Consider the following 12,693-nt stretch of genomic DNA (forward strand, 5'->3'; position numbering starts at 1 on the left):
AGATGCTAGTGCAGGGGAGGAGGGGGGGTGACAGGCTAGTGCAGGGGAGGGCATTTCCCTGGGATGGGGAGTGACAGGTCCTAGGGAGATGCTAGTGCAGGGAGGGGGCATTTCCCTGGGGTGTCAGAAGCGACAGGCCCTGAGAGAGCTGGTCGAGAGGGGAGAACATTTACCTGGGGGAGGGGAGTGTGACAAGCTGTGCATGAAGATATTTATTCTGGGCAGGGCTGTGTATGGAGGATGTTTATTCTGATGAAGAGGTGAGCCACTCTCACCTGCGTACTTGTGCATGAGGTAAGAGTAATATGTACCTGGACATGGGGGTAGGAGGTGCCAGGTCTTGCAGGGAGATGCTTACCTTGTGAATGGGGAGATGCTTACCAGGGCACGAGTGCATAGGGGGAGTGACAGCACACCACAGGATGATGCTTGTCCAGCAAAGGGTTATTTACCAATCAGGAACTCCTGCCTAGGTAATCACGGACCCTGCAGGATGATGCTTATTCTGTGTGGGGCATTTACATGGGCAGAGGGATGGTGTATGTGTAGATGACCAACTGTGTAGGAACATAAGAACGACCATACTGGGTCAGGCCAATGGTCATCCTAGCCCAGTATGTTGTCTCTGATGGTGGCCTATGCCAGGTGCTTCAGTGGGTGTGAACAGAATGGCAGTTTCGAGTGATCCATCCCGTTTCATCCAGTCCCAGCTTCTGGAAGTTGGAAGTTTAAGGGCACCCAGAGCATGAGGTTGCATTCCTGACCATCTTGGCTAATAACTGTTGATAAGACCTATTCTCTGTGAACTGGTCAACTTCTTTTTTGAACCCAGTTAAACTCTTGGCCTTCACAACATCCCATTGCAATGAGTTCCACAGGTTGACACTGGGCTGTGTGAAGTACTTCTTCATGTTTATTTTAAACCTGCTGCCCCATGGGTGATCCCTAGTTCTTGTGTTATATGGAGGGGCAAAGGTGGGAAGCAGGTTACTTGAGTAGGCATTTCCTGGTGGGGAGTGACACTTACTGCAGGGAGAGTCTTATCCTGTGGACAGGGTGGTATTTACCTGGACATGGGAACAGGAAGAATTGGGAATTTGTGATAGACTTTGCCTGGAAATTTACATGGAGTGGGTTATGTGTCTGATTTGGGAGAGGGAGTGACAGACGTTTCAGGGAAATACTTGGAGGTAGTACTGTCTTTCTGTGCAGGAAAAGCATGGCGTGGGATGGGAGAGACCCTGTATGGAGATGGCTATCTTGAGGTTGGTTATCGGAACTGGACAGGAGGGTTATGGGGGAGGAATAAAAGATTGGACATTGTTCTGAAGGGTGGATATTTGGTGGGATTTATGGGACATAGATGGATAGACACCATAGGGAGCCACTTATCTTGGCAGCAGGGCACTTAACCTGTGCAAGGATTTTCACAGAAGAAGGTAACTACCAATTTATGGTGATGTGTATCTAGGGGATTATATTTTACTGGGGGTGGGGGTCTACTTATGCAAGAAGGACCTTATCCTGTGGGGAGGGGTGGGTCAGTTTACCTGGTCAAAGTTTAAGTAATGTGGCAGACTCTGGAGGAAGATATGTATATAGGGATGAGAGTATTTGCATTTTTCCCCTCTTCAAGGTGAATGGCATACTTCAGGATTTTTGTCTTTGTGAGGGGTGGGTGTGGGTGTTTACCTATTCAGGTGGAGTTGTGTGGCAAGATTATTTTATCTGTTCTTGAGTTGTGTGGGGTGGGCTACGTTTTCCTCAGTCAAGTTGCTGTCCTAGGAGTGCTTGTGAAAATGGGTAGATATGAGGAATGTGAGAATGTTAGGGTGCAAATAATCAAGAAAAACAGTTTACGTTGAAACCTGCAAAGGGCCCTTTCAAAATCTGTTACATAATAAAAGTGTGTGTGTAAAATTATATATAAAATTAATGGGGATTTTTTTAAGTGGTTGAAGACTAGGGATATTTCCAGTTAGAGGAGGCTGTTAGTACAGGTTTCACTGTGTATTCTCTGGGGATGAACAGCAGTAGTGTTTCTCTTAAGTCTTTCCTTTTATTATAAGATCTACCAACTTGTTGTTATGATTGCTGTTTTTGCTTTTTCAGAGTAGCCTGTTGGGGGTGTGCAGCAGACCCATGCACTGTGCAAATGCTTGCTGCTTCTGTATGGGGAAAGGTAGTGTTGTGTCAGTCACTGTACCTACTGTTGTTTTGTTGCTTCTGAGCAATATTAATCTGTGGTGACAATAAAGGTGTATGAAGCTTTGGTGATTTGATAATTTGATCAGTGCTCACTCTTAAGAGATGCAAACTTGTCTCCTCTGTTTTTCTCCAACTGCTGGAAGATGAGGCCAGGTAACTAAGCACTTGTAAGAAAAAGCTGTGGCTAGATGGATAGATCCTAGAAGTGATTGCTTTGTTTTCATACTCTAGTAGTCAGAGCTGGAAAACAGGCTTGCTCTCCCTCTTCATTCTTCAGCAACAGAAGGATCATTCCCTATATTTTCTCCACTCTGATTTCTATGCTGTTGGTCTCAACAACTTGCCTGTTTTATTTTTAAATCGTCCACTGAAAGATGAGTCATGTACAACTTCTCCATTATTTTTGAACATGAGGAAAAATGTTGTAGGAAGGAATTATTTAGTATTTTATTCTGTTACTTACATTGAATGTGCTGCTTGGAAGGACTGTCATAAACTTTATTGGTCTAAGATAGCTTAATACTTTGTTGGTGTATGTGACGATACAGGAGAAGTGTATTTTTTTTTTCCTTCAGGGAAAATTCCCAGCTTTTGATCCTTAGTAGTAATCTTTGCAAGCAACTGTTTTACATCTTTTGTACATTGGTGTTGTGATGTTCAGAAAAGTCTAAAGACTCTCTTGGAAACTGCATTTTAAAAACCGTATTTAGCGGCAACATATGAGTAGTTTATTTATCCGACATTATTCTCTAAACTCATAAAGAAACAGGTCCAAGAAGAAGACAAGTTGAATAGCTAGAAGAAAAGGATAAATAAGAAAAGAATGGATGTCAAATCTCTGCTCTTTGTAATTTAGCTTGGCAGAGAAGTTGAATTACCTCTTTAATTCTTTTGTGCAGGCTAATAAAGTTTCCATGTGATAGCAATCACAAAAAGGCTAAATTGGCTGCCAGTGTTGCTTTGTGCAGTGTGCTGTCAGCTGAGTCTTTAGTTAATGATTTGAACCTGCTCTACAGGTAGGTTTGTGCTTTTCTTGGTCAGGGTATTTTGAAGTATTAATGAATGTCTGTACTGCTGTATAGACTGTTGAATTGTGTGACAGGAATGATAATAAATCAATGCCTTGTTGGTTTGTTATTTGTTTGAGCATCCAGCACTCATTTTGACTTCATTCAGTGGTGGGTGCTGATCACCTCTGAAAAGCAGGCTACCAGTCACTAAACAAAACTTTCAGAAATAGCTTTTTTTCTGTTTGAATACTTAGGCTCTAACAATATTCATGTCTGTAAGATGCTTTGAAGAAAGTACTATTATATAGAATATTGATACATAGGAATCCCCTTTAAGACTGCTTAATGTTAGTGTTTCAATGATTTATATAGAATCATAGAATATAAATGCCTTGAACTGAAAAATAAAGTATAATAGCAAATGAAATTGATGTTTCTCAGTCAGACAGCTTCTGTTGATAGTATTCCCTGATAAGGGAAAACTTTCCATTCAATATGACTGACTGAAATTGTAATTTCAGCAGTCAGGGTTAGAATGCAGGAGTCACTTGCTTCTGTGCTTAATCAGTTAGATACACTGTCTCTTTCCTTGTGGCCAGACTGAGATTACATTGGCTCTCATTAGAGGAACCTGCTCAGCTGCAGGATGTAGGTTCTGAGAGATCTTGCTGTAGAGAGGTTAGTACCATCAGTAGCAGTGCTGTCCCCCACACTGACAAACCAATTTGGGACCGCCACAAAAAAATTAGAAACTTGTGGCTATAGCTTCCACAGATCCCAAAGGCTGGACATAAGTCATTCTATGTGGGGATCTCTGAATAACCCATGGAAAAATCAGTGCCATACTTTAAGCCCTAATAATCAGTTACATTTTCAAGGCTGTTACTTAAAGGAAAAGAGCTAGAAACCAACCTTTTAAAAATGAGAGGTGAGATTAGCAGTGACACTTTGGTGTTGCTCAAATGGGATAGAGGACAGGAGCCTGAGTTTGGATTCTAAAGAATAATTCTGAGTTATAGAGATAACAGAACAACTGTGTCAGATTTAAACCTTTTCCTTTTGTTGGACAGTAATTTCCAAATGATTGGGATTTTCTTGAAAAAAAGTCTTTCCACTTTTCATGATATAGTGTAATAGACTGAAGTGATCAAGTATTTTTTGCATAATAACATAAAAAGTTCTAAAGTGCATGTGTCTTTTAATAGCTGTACACTTCTTTAATCAATGCAGTATATAGGCTTTGTGTTTAGCTGCTAAAAGGGACTCTATTGCTCTTTGAAGAGAAGTAAACACCCTGAATATGCATATTGCCAGCTCTAGAATTCTTAGGCAAACCTGTCTTTATTTTGTAAGGCAGTGTGACCCTGTTCTTTAAATTCTTGATGATTAGCTTGTCTGGTGGCCTGAAGGCAAAATACAATATGCATTGACCTACCACATAGATTGAATCTCTCTTTTACACTTAGAAAACTTCTAAATACAGAAGTTCTTTTGTTCTATACTGCTTCTTGGCTACCCCTTCCCTAACTACCTCTGACAGCAGCACAGCTTTAGTAGGTACTCTCGTGTCCCAAGATGCTGGTCCTTTCCCCATCAGGTGGGGTGGATTCTCAGCACAAAGGGAGAAAGTGGGTAAGTAATGTTGACAGAATCAGAATGATCTAACTGATTCACGATGGAATTGGAGGAAGGTACAGAACTGTGGAGAGCAGCCAGCCTCCACATCCTTCTACCCACAGAACCAGATCCCTGTGAAAGACCAGTCAGAGTGGCTTCTGTGGCATCAGAAGAAGGTGAAAGATGTTGCTGCAGAAGTGCCATTACTGACCTCTTTCTTGGCACCTTTCAGGATCTTCCAGATTAATCCCCTCCGCTTGCAAAGGGGATGATTTGGCTTCTAGTCTTTTTCTTGTAGGAATAAGGTATGTACAGTAATGAGCATACAGGGTAATTCTGTTTGTATACCAGTTTTTTTGTATTGTGAGTGAAGCCACCATATTTTTCTCACAAAGTATCAACTTATCTAATTGAACATGGTCAACCTATTGAGCACCTAAACCTGAGTCTCTAACCTGAATGAGAGTGTCCTCAGTCCACATCTGATTTTAAACCTAATGCTTCATTGCCAATAAAGAAAACCTGCTTCTGGAAATTAATGGGTTTTATGTGCATTTTTTAATTTGTAGGGTATGTCTGTACAGCAAAAACAAAATGTGGCAACAAGTCTCAGAGCCTGGGTCGACTTATTTGGGCTCATGGGGCTTGCACTATGGAGCTTAAAGATACCTATGTAGATGTGACTTGGGCTGAAGTCCGGGCTCTGAAATGCGGTGAGGTGGGTCTCAGAGCCTGGGCTCTAGCCTGAGCCCGGACATCTATACTGCTATTTTTATCACCTTAGCGCAAGCCCAAGTCAGTTGACTGGACTCTGAGACTCACTGCTGTGGTGTGAGGGTTTTGGGGGGACGGGATGGGACGGGACTGGACTGTTTTGGTTCTGCGGACATACCCATAGACTACAGTGGATTCACCGGAAAGGTACAGTATGGGTAGCAACAGTGCAAATTTTACCATCTTACCCTGCCAGTGTGGAATTGAAGTTTTTATATAGCCAAAACCAGATTTGCTGCCAAAAGGAATCTTATTTTTAAACTTCTAAGGGGCTATTGTAAACAGTGGAAAATTTAAAACAAACAAACATGCAGGCTTATTCTGTCTCTTCTGACTGCCTAGGTGATGGTTTCCTATATGTATTTATTTATTTATTTGCTTTTAAATATGTTTTTAAAAACAGTAAGTGAATTCTTAAGTTACAATAATGGTTTTAATTATTTGTACTACATTAGGGTTTCTTTAATAGAATAATATGAATCAAGAAAACTAATATGTTACCATTTTATTACAAAATTGTATTTGATTTTACAATTACTGAAATCCTCAAGCATAAGGCTGATAGCATTGACAAGCAGAACTTGAGTAGTATGCAGTCTTTTAATCAATCTAAGATAAAGTTGAAAGAACAGACACTATAAATGCTGAAGTCTATATTTAAGGAGTGTATCTTGGAATCCAAAGGTCTAGTATTTCTGTGAACAAGAATTATGAAACACAATTAGAGAACTGCCTTGAGTACCTGAAATAATGGCTACTGAGCTAATAGTACTAGTCTCTGCAAGTTTCTCTTTGTATAAATAGCATATGTGTCATATAACCTTAGTCTTGGTATGGTCAGTAAAGCATGACGGTGAATTATGACTGGAAGCAGAATTGAGTCCTTGGAAACCTGTTTCTTCATTGATTTTGATGTCAAAAGAAGAACCAACAAACTATGCACATTCAGTTCTTAATTATGTCTTTCAGTTAATTTAAAAAAAAAAAGTATATGTTTCTGCACCTTTAAAACATATACACCTCTACCTCGATATAACGCTGTCCTTGGGAGCCAAAAAATCTTACCACGTTATAGGTGAAACTGCGTTATATTGAACTTGCTTTGATCCACCGGAGTGCGCAGCCCCCCTCATCCCCCCCGGAGCACTGCTTTACCGTGTTATATCCGAATTCATGTTCTATCGGGTGGCGTTATATCGAGGTAGCGGTGTATTTAATTCTTGTCAGCTCTGGAAACTGAAGTCTATATATTGATCAGTATATACAGAGAAAATATACATGAAGTGCCACATTTATTATCTACATTTGTATGGTGTTGCTAGTTTGCATAGTAATTTCACAAGCATCATTAAAGCCTGTTTCCTTCTCCAAAAAGTTTGCCATCTACATAAGGTGAGTCACATCTTCACAGCTTCTCTCCTTGTCCAGCCACTTCCAGCCCCAGTCTTCTCCTTTGAACAATACTCTGACTCTTATTGTCTTTTCCCACTGTCTTCTGTGCGCTGCCGCTTATGCTGGACTCCTCAAAATCCAGCTTTGTCACTGACATAGGCTTTAGTGTAGCCCTGTTTGAAGAGGACTACATTAATAAGTAGGAACCTTTTAGTTCTCAACTGCATCATCTACGTGGGGGAGTTACAGTGCATCTCTCACTGCTGTTCGCACCCCTGTAGTTCAAACTGCGGGGCAATGTAGATATAGCCATAGACTCTTGGCTATCCGTTTCCACTTTTCACAATTTCTCACCTTTACCCGGGGCAACTTCAGATTCCATACTGATGTCCTGTCAGACCTGTTAGCTCAGCTTCACCCCACCTCATGTGACCTTCAGTCCTGGATCTACTCTCTCACTGACCAAATGACCAGTCACTTTGACCTTGTGTTCACTAAATTCTGTCCCTCCTCTGACTTTTGTTTCCTCATTCCCTCTCTCCAACCACTGCTTCGTCTCCTTCAAACAATGCAACCGCTGTTTCCCAGCCTCTTGCAACCTCCAGTGCAGTCCATAGCTCCTCTGTCTCCTGCTCTCTCCTCCATTGACTCTTTGTAGAATTCCTCCCCTCCTGTTGCCCCATCCCTTCCGCTTTGCCCCATTCTCATTATGACAAGGCCTGTCTTTCTAACACTGGCACAACCTCAACTTCTGCTTCTTCCATTCCTGTTCCTTGGGATAAAATCCCGTGACCACACAAACTTCCTCTGCTGCACATTTTTTTTTTTTTAATGTTGCCAAACAGCCCTGCTTCTCTAGCTTCGTTGGTTCTCAGCTGCTTATTTGCTACTTTTGATTGCCTCCTGCCTCTCTGTGTAAGGTCTCACAAACTCTTAATGAAAAAAATTGACAGGATCTACTATCCTCTCCCTACAGTTTCTTCACATCATTCTCCTCTCTCACTGATGGTAAGGTCATTTGTTGGCTTTCCAGTTCCCCTGCTTCATATGTCTTCAGGAGCTGGTGGTTTTTATCAATACAGATTACAGTATTTCACTGATGTTTGACTGCAGTCCAGGCACATGCATATAGTAAGGTTGGCATTCATGTTCAGTAATTTCTTTTTGTAATAACTTTTCAGGATTTCGTTGGGACAAAGTTATTTAAGATGTAAGTTGGGAGAGGTTCAAGACTGGATAGCTCAGGGGATATATGAAGTCTTTCACTCCTAGGGTTTAAATTTCAATCCTAGGGATTGACCAAAAGACACTAGCACCTGATAGTTGTTTGGTGTCCCATATTAAATAATTTGGTAGACTGTCTGTGTTCTAATAAACATTTCACATAGAAAATCACCTGTTAGAATGGGAGAGGGATGGTGGTCTGAGCACACAGACTGGAACTCCTAATCTGAACTCTGAATTCTTTGTTGATTTTGAGCACGTCACTAATATCCCTACTTCAATTTTTTAATCCGTAAATTGAGGCAATGCTTACTTCGGCAAATTGTTAGGACAGGGTGCAGGAATCTTGCTCGGCTGCTTATGCTCCTCTTGTTCTGTGGACACACCGAATTTTATTTTTCAGTGCTGGATCAATAACACTGACAACTAAATTGTAGGAGCTTTTCTTAACTTCAAAAGTTATAGGGTTTGGGTTTTTTGGGTTTTTTTGTCATGTCAAATAGTAGTAGACAGAGCAGTCTCATCTCTGTGTGATGCCATGTTTGTGGAAACTTAAATTATGCATGAGAAATGCTAAACAAACTGTCTTAAGAAAGCATACAGTATTGGTAATTAGTACACACCTCATTGCAGAGGGGGAATAAGTGAAAAAGAAGAATGGTGCATAAGTATAAATAAGGCAAAGAGAGAAACAAAATAAATTGTTGAAAGATGGTGGAGCCATTTTAATGTATGGTATTCAGTAGAAGAAAGTTTTGATAGCTTATGGGTGAAAGGGGAAAAGAAAATTTTGAGCTGATCAGCTTTGGTGATTTATAGCCATTTTACAGATACACCACTACCCCAATATAACACGACCCGATATAACACGAATTTGGATATAACACGGTAAAGCAGCGCTCCGGGGTGCGAGGCTGCACTCTCCGGTGGATCAAAGCAAGTTCGACATAACGCGATTTCACCTATAACGCAGTAAGATTTTTTTTTTTTTGGCTCCCAAGGACAGCGTTATATCGGAGTAGAGGTGTACTTTTTAGAAGGTGGTCTGAACAGACCAGTTTAGGGATGATGATGATGCCCTTCCTTGTATGTATCCTGAGTTTGCTGACCTTTTTAACAAGTGTTAAGATACTGCCTATTGTGGTGGCAAAAGAGAGCTGAGAATATGTAAAATTACAACAACAACAAAAGTCATTCTTTCCAAATCAATTAACTAGCTTTCACTTTAATTTTGACTGAAATATTTCCATCTATAACTATTTTTCCCAACACAAGTCTTGATAGGGTAAATTTGTATTATTTGTATAGGTGGAAATCATTAAAAGAAACACTGTCTCCTTAGAAATCTTATGTGGCCTGTTTATGTGTGCCATAGCAAAATCATACACACACTGGTAGCTTAAGAATTCTGTAATTAAAAAAAAAAAATGTAGGAAACAATACTTTGGAATTGACCACAGAGCATAAAAATAAAACATCATCTGGCATTTGTATTTTCTATATCACTTTATCCATAAAGTAAGGAAGCTGGAAAATTGCAGTCTTGCAACAGTAATATTTAATTATGTTAAACAATCCTATATTTGTTATACTAACTAAACTGTATCTGAGTTTTAAAAAAAATCGCCTAAGGCCCATTGAACTCAGCCAAAAAACTCCTATTAACTTCAAAGGGTTTTGGATGAGGCCCTGAACTAGCAGTGTCGTATTTTGTTTTTTTTATACATTAATTTATCAAGCAGTAGCTTTGTAAAAAATGGGTCAAATTTAACTGTGGTCTTACTATGTTGAAATAAATAGAGTAAAACCAGGGATAAATTTGGCATAGTCAGCTTAAAAGTGATCTGATTATCTAGCATCTTGTATGGTATAATGTATGTTCTCTTTAGTAACTTTGTAAAGCTAGTTATTAGTTAGGTGAGTACATGTTTAAATTAATGTTCAGGGGAGGTATATTAAATTGTCAATTTAAAAAAAATAGTTTAGATTTCTGCATTGTGCTGTACATGGGGCTATATGTTGAATCAGTGCAGAATGTGGGGGCTGGCTTTCATGGGGTTTTTCACTGTGAGCATATTACATCTGCTCTGTGATTTTGCTTTGGCTGCCAATTGATTTCCAGATGAAACTCAAGATAAACACTCAATGACTAGGTTCCTTGGGTACTTAGAGTCCCCTGATGCTGCAAAAGTTATGATCATCGGAGTCACTTAAGTAAACATTCTCCTGATATACCCAGGGAAGGGGCTGGTGGTAGGATATTCTTGGGGCTGGTCTACACATAATTTTGTACCAATATAATTATATCTGTTTAAAAATATATAGCTAAATTGATGTAACACCTTAGTGTGGAGACAGTTACACTGGACTAAAAGGTGCTTATATTGGTATGGTTTACATCTATGGAAATAAGTTTTTTTTCTAGTAAGCACCTTTATACCAGTATAACTGTGGCCATGCTAAAGAAGTGCACCAGTTTAACTATATTGGTACAAAAAGCGTGGGGTGGGTCTGAGCTTTGGCATTTGCTCCATGGTAGTGTTCACAGGTTTCTCCCAGAAAGACACACCCTAAACCCGTCTTCATTATGATAGAGGCCATTAAGGATTTCATAAATCATGGTTGTAAGGGAGTCTGCTAGAGTTGGAAAGGTCTTGAGAGCTTTGTTTTCAATATTTGTTTTAAAAATACATGTGCTTAGCATATAGGCATGCAGTAAAAATCTGAATAAATAAAATTTCCCTAGTCAGAGGAGAATTTTCCTCCTCTTGACTGTTCAGAATAGTAGGACATGGGACTTCATTCTGTTTCTTATCAATGTAGAAAACTTGCAGGAAGATATATATTATTCTACATAGGTTCTTATACTGCACTCATCATCATCATGGAGTCTATGCACCTGCATTTGCCAGACGAGTTTCCCAGACCATTTTATTAAGTTGTATATCCACTGAGTAGTTATCCTGAGGTAATAACATCTGGCAGCTGCATACCTGTAAATTTATTTGCATCCTGTTGTTGATCTCATGACTGCTGTGTCAAAAAAAATTTAAATGCCTGGGGGAGATGCCAGTTTGGTTTAACTGCTCGTGTTTTACGTTATTACAGTATGTAAGGGAAGGGGAGGCAACTGCCCTGCATTCTTCCCAAATGTTGACTCCGATCTTCTTTCTCGTGTCTTAGCCTGTCACCTCACTTTCTTGCCAGATTGTTATTCGTCCCCTGTTCCTTCTTTTTCTACTTTCTTTACATTTTTACTCTCTTCCTTTGCTTATACCCTTTCCTACTACTTCTGTCTACATCAGGGGTAGGCAACCTATGGCATGCGTGCCAAAGGCGGCACACGAGCTGATTTTCAGTGGAATTCACACTGCCTGGGTCCTGGCCACCGGTCTGGGGGGCTCTGCATTTTAATTTAATTTTTAAGTGAAGCTTCTTAACCATTTAAAAAACCTTAGTTACTTTACATACAACAATAGTTTAGTTATATTATAGACTTACAGAAAGAGACCTTCTAAAAACGTTAAAATGTATTACTGGCACACAAAACCTTAAATTAGAGTGAATAAAGGAAGACTCGGCACACCACTTCTGAAAGGTTGCCAACCCCTGATCTACATGATTCTCTCTCCAGTTACCCTCTTTATTTTTGTTTCCTAAAGTTAATTTTAAAGGGTATTGGGTTCAACACTGGATTTCCCTTCTCCTGTAGAGTTAAGGAGACACTTAATCTGCATGAAGCTTTTCTGATGAGCCTCTTCAGAGTTTTGGGAGATTGGTAGTTTTGGGAGTAAGTTTTGACCGGCCCAGGTCTACATTTAGATAATAAGTCTAGCTAAAATGGCAAAACTGCAGAAGAACCTTAGGGTTTTTTTTGTTTTGTTTTATGGAATGGTCTTGACTTGTGGTGACACTAGTATCAAAATCTTTTCCTAAATGCGTATGGATCTGAAGGACATTAAATCACCAGATACTGGCAATATTTGATTAAACAGAATAAACTGTAATCTTCGTTGAAACTTTATTTCTTTTATAAAACAGAACACTTTAGATTGCATATAGAAGGTGATAAAAGTCATTAAAGTGAGTAAATTTGAAGTTAAGACAATTTATCCTCTTCTGGGTTCTGTGGTTAGTTGATATAAACAATGAGATCTGGTAGCATAGTGAAGATTTAGTTGAAGACATTTATACTCCTGTGAATGATCCATGAAATTCAAACTTATGAGTTTAGTATTACCTTAGGCTATGTATACACTTATGATGGGATGTAGAGTACACACATTGCACGCACACCCTAGCCACAGGTATGAACAGCAGTGTAGACAGGCACTGCTTAGGCGAGTAGAGTACAGAAACACCAGAACCTTAGGCTATATATCCTAAATGTGTATAGACACACCCAAGCAGTGCCTCCAACCTCTACACTGCTGTTTTCAGCGGCGTAGTGTCCCACTGTCAGAGCTTT

General features: G+C 39.8%; 1 protein-coding gene across 2 annotated transcripts in view; it reads left to right on the forward strand.

The window, feature by feature from the left end:
* RABEP1 (rabaptin, RAB GTPase binding effector protein 1) overlaps positions 1–12,693 on the forward strand; it is a 73,898-nt gene that overhangs the window by 945 nt on the left and 60,260 nt on the right. The window lies entirely within an intron of this gene.

This window comes from Terrapene carolina, unplaced genomic scaffold, assembly GCF_002925995.2.
Source record: "Terrapene carolina triunguis isolate 2854851 unplaced genomic scaffold, T_m_triunguis-2.0 Scaffold231, whole genome shotgun sequence".
Taxonomy (NCBI): Eukaryota; Metazoa; Chordata; order Testudines; family Emydidae; genus Terrapene; species Terrapene triunguis.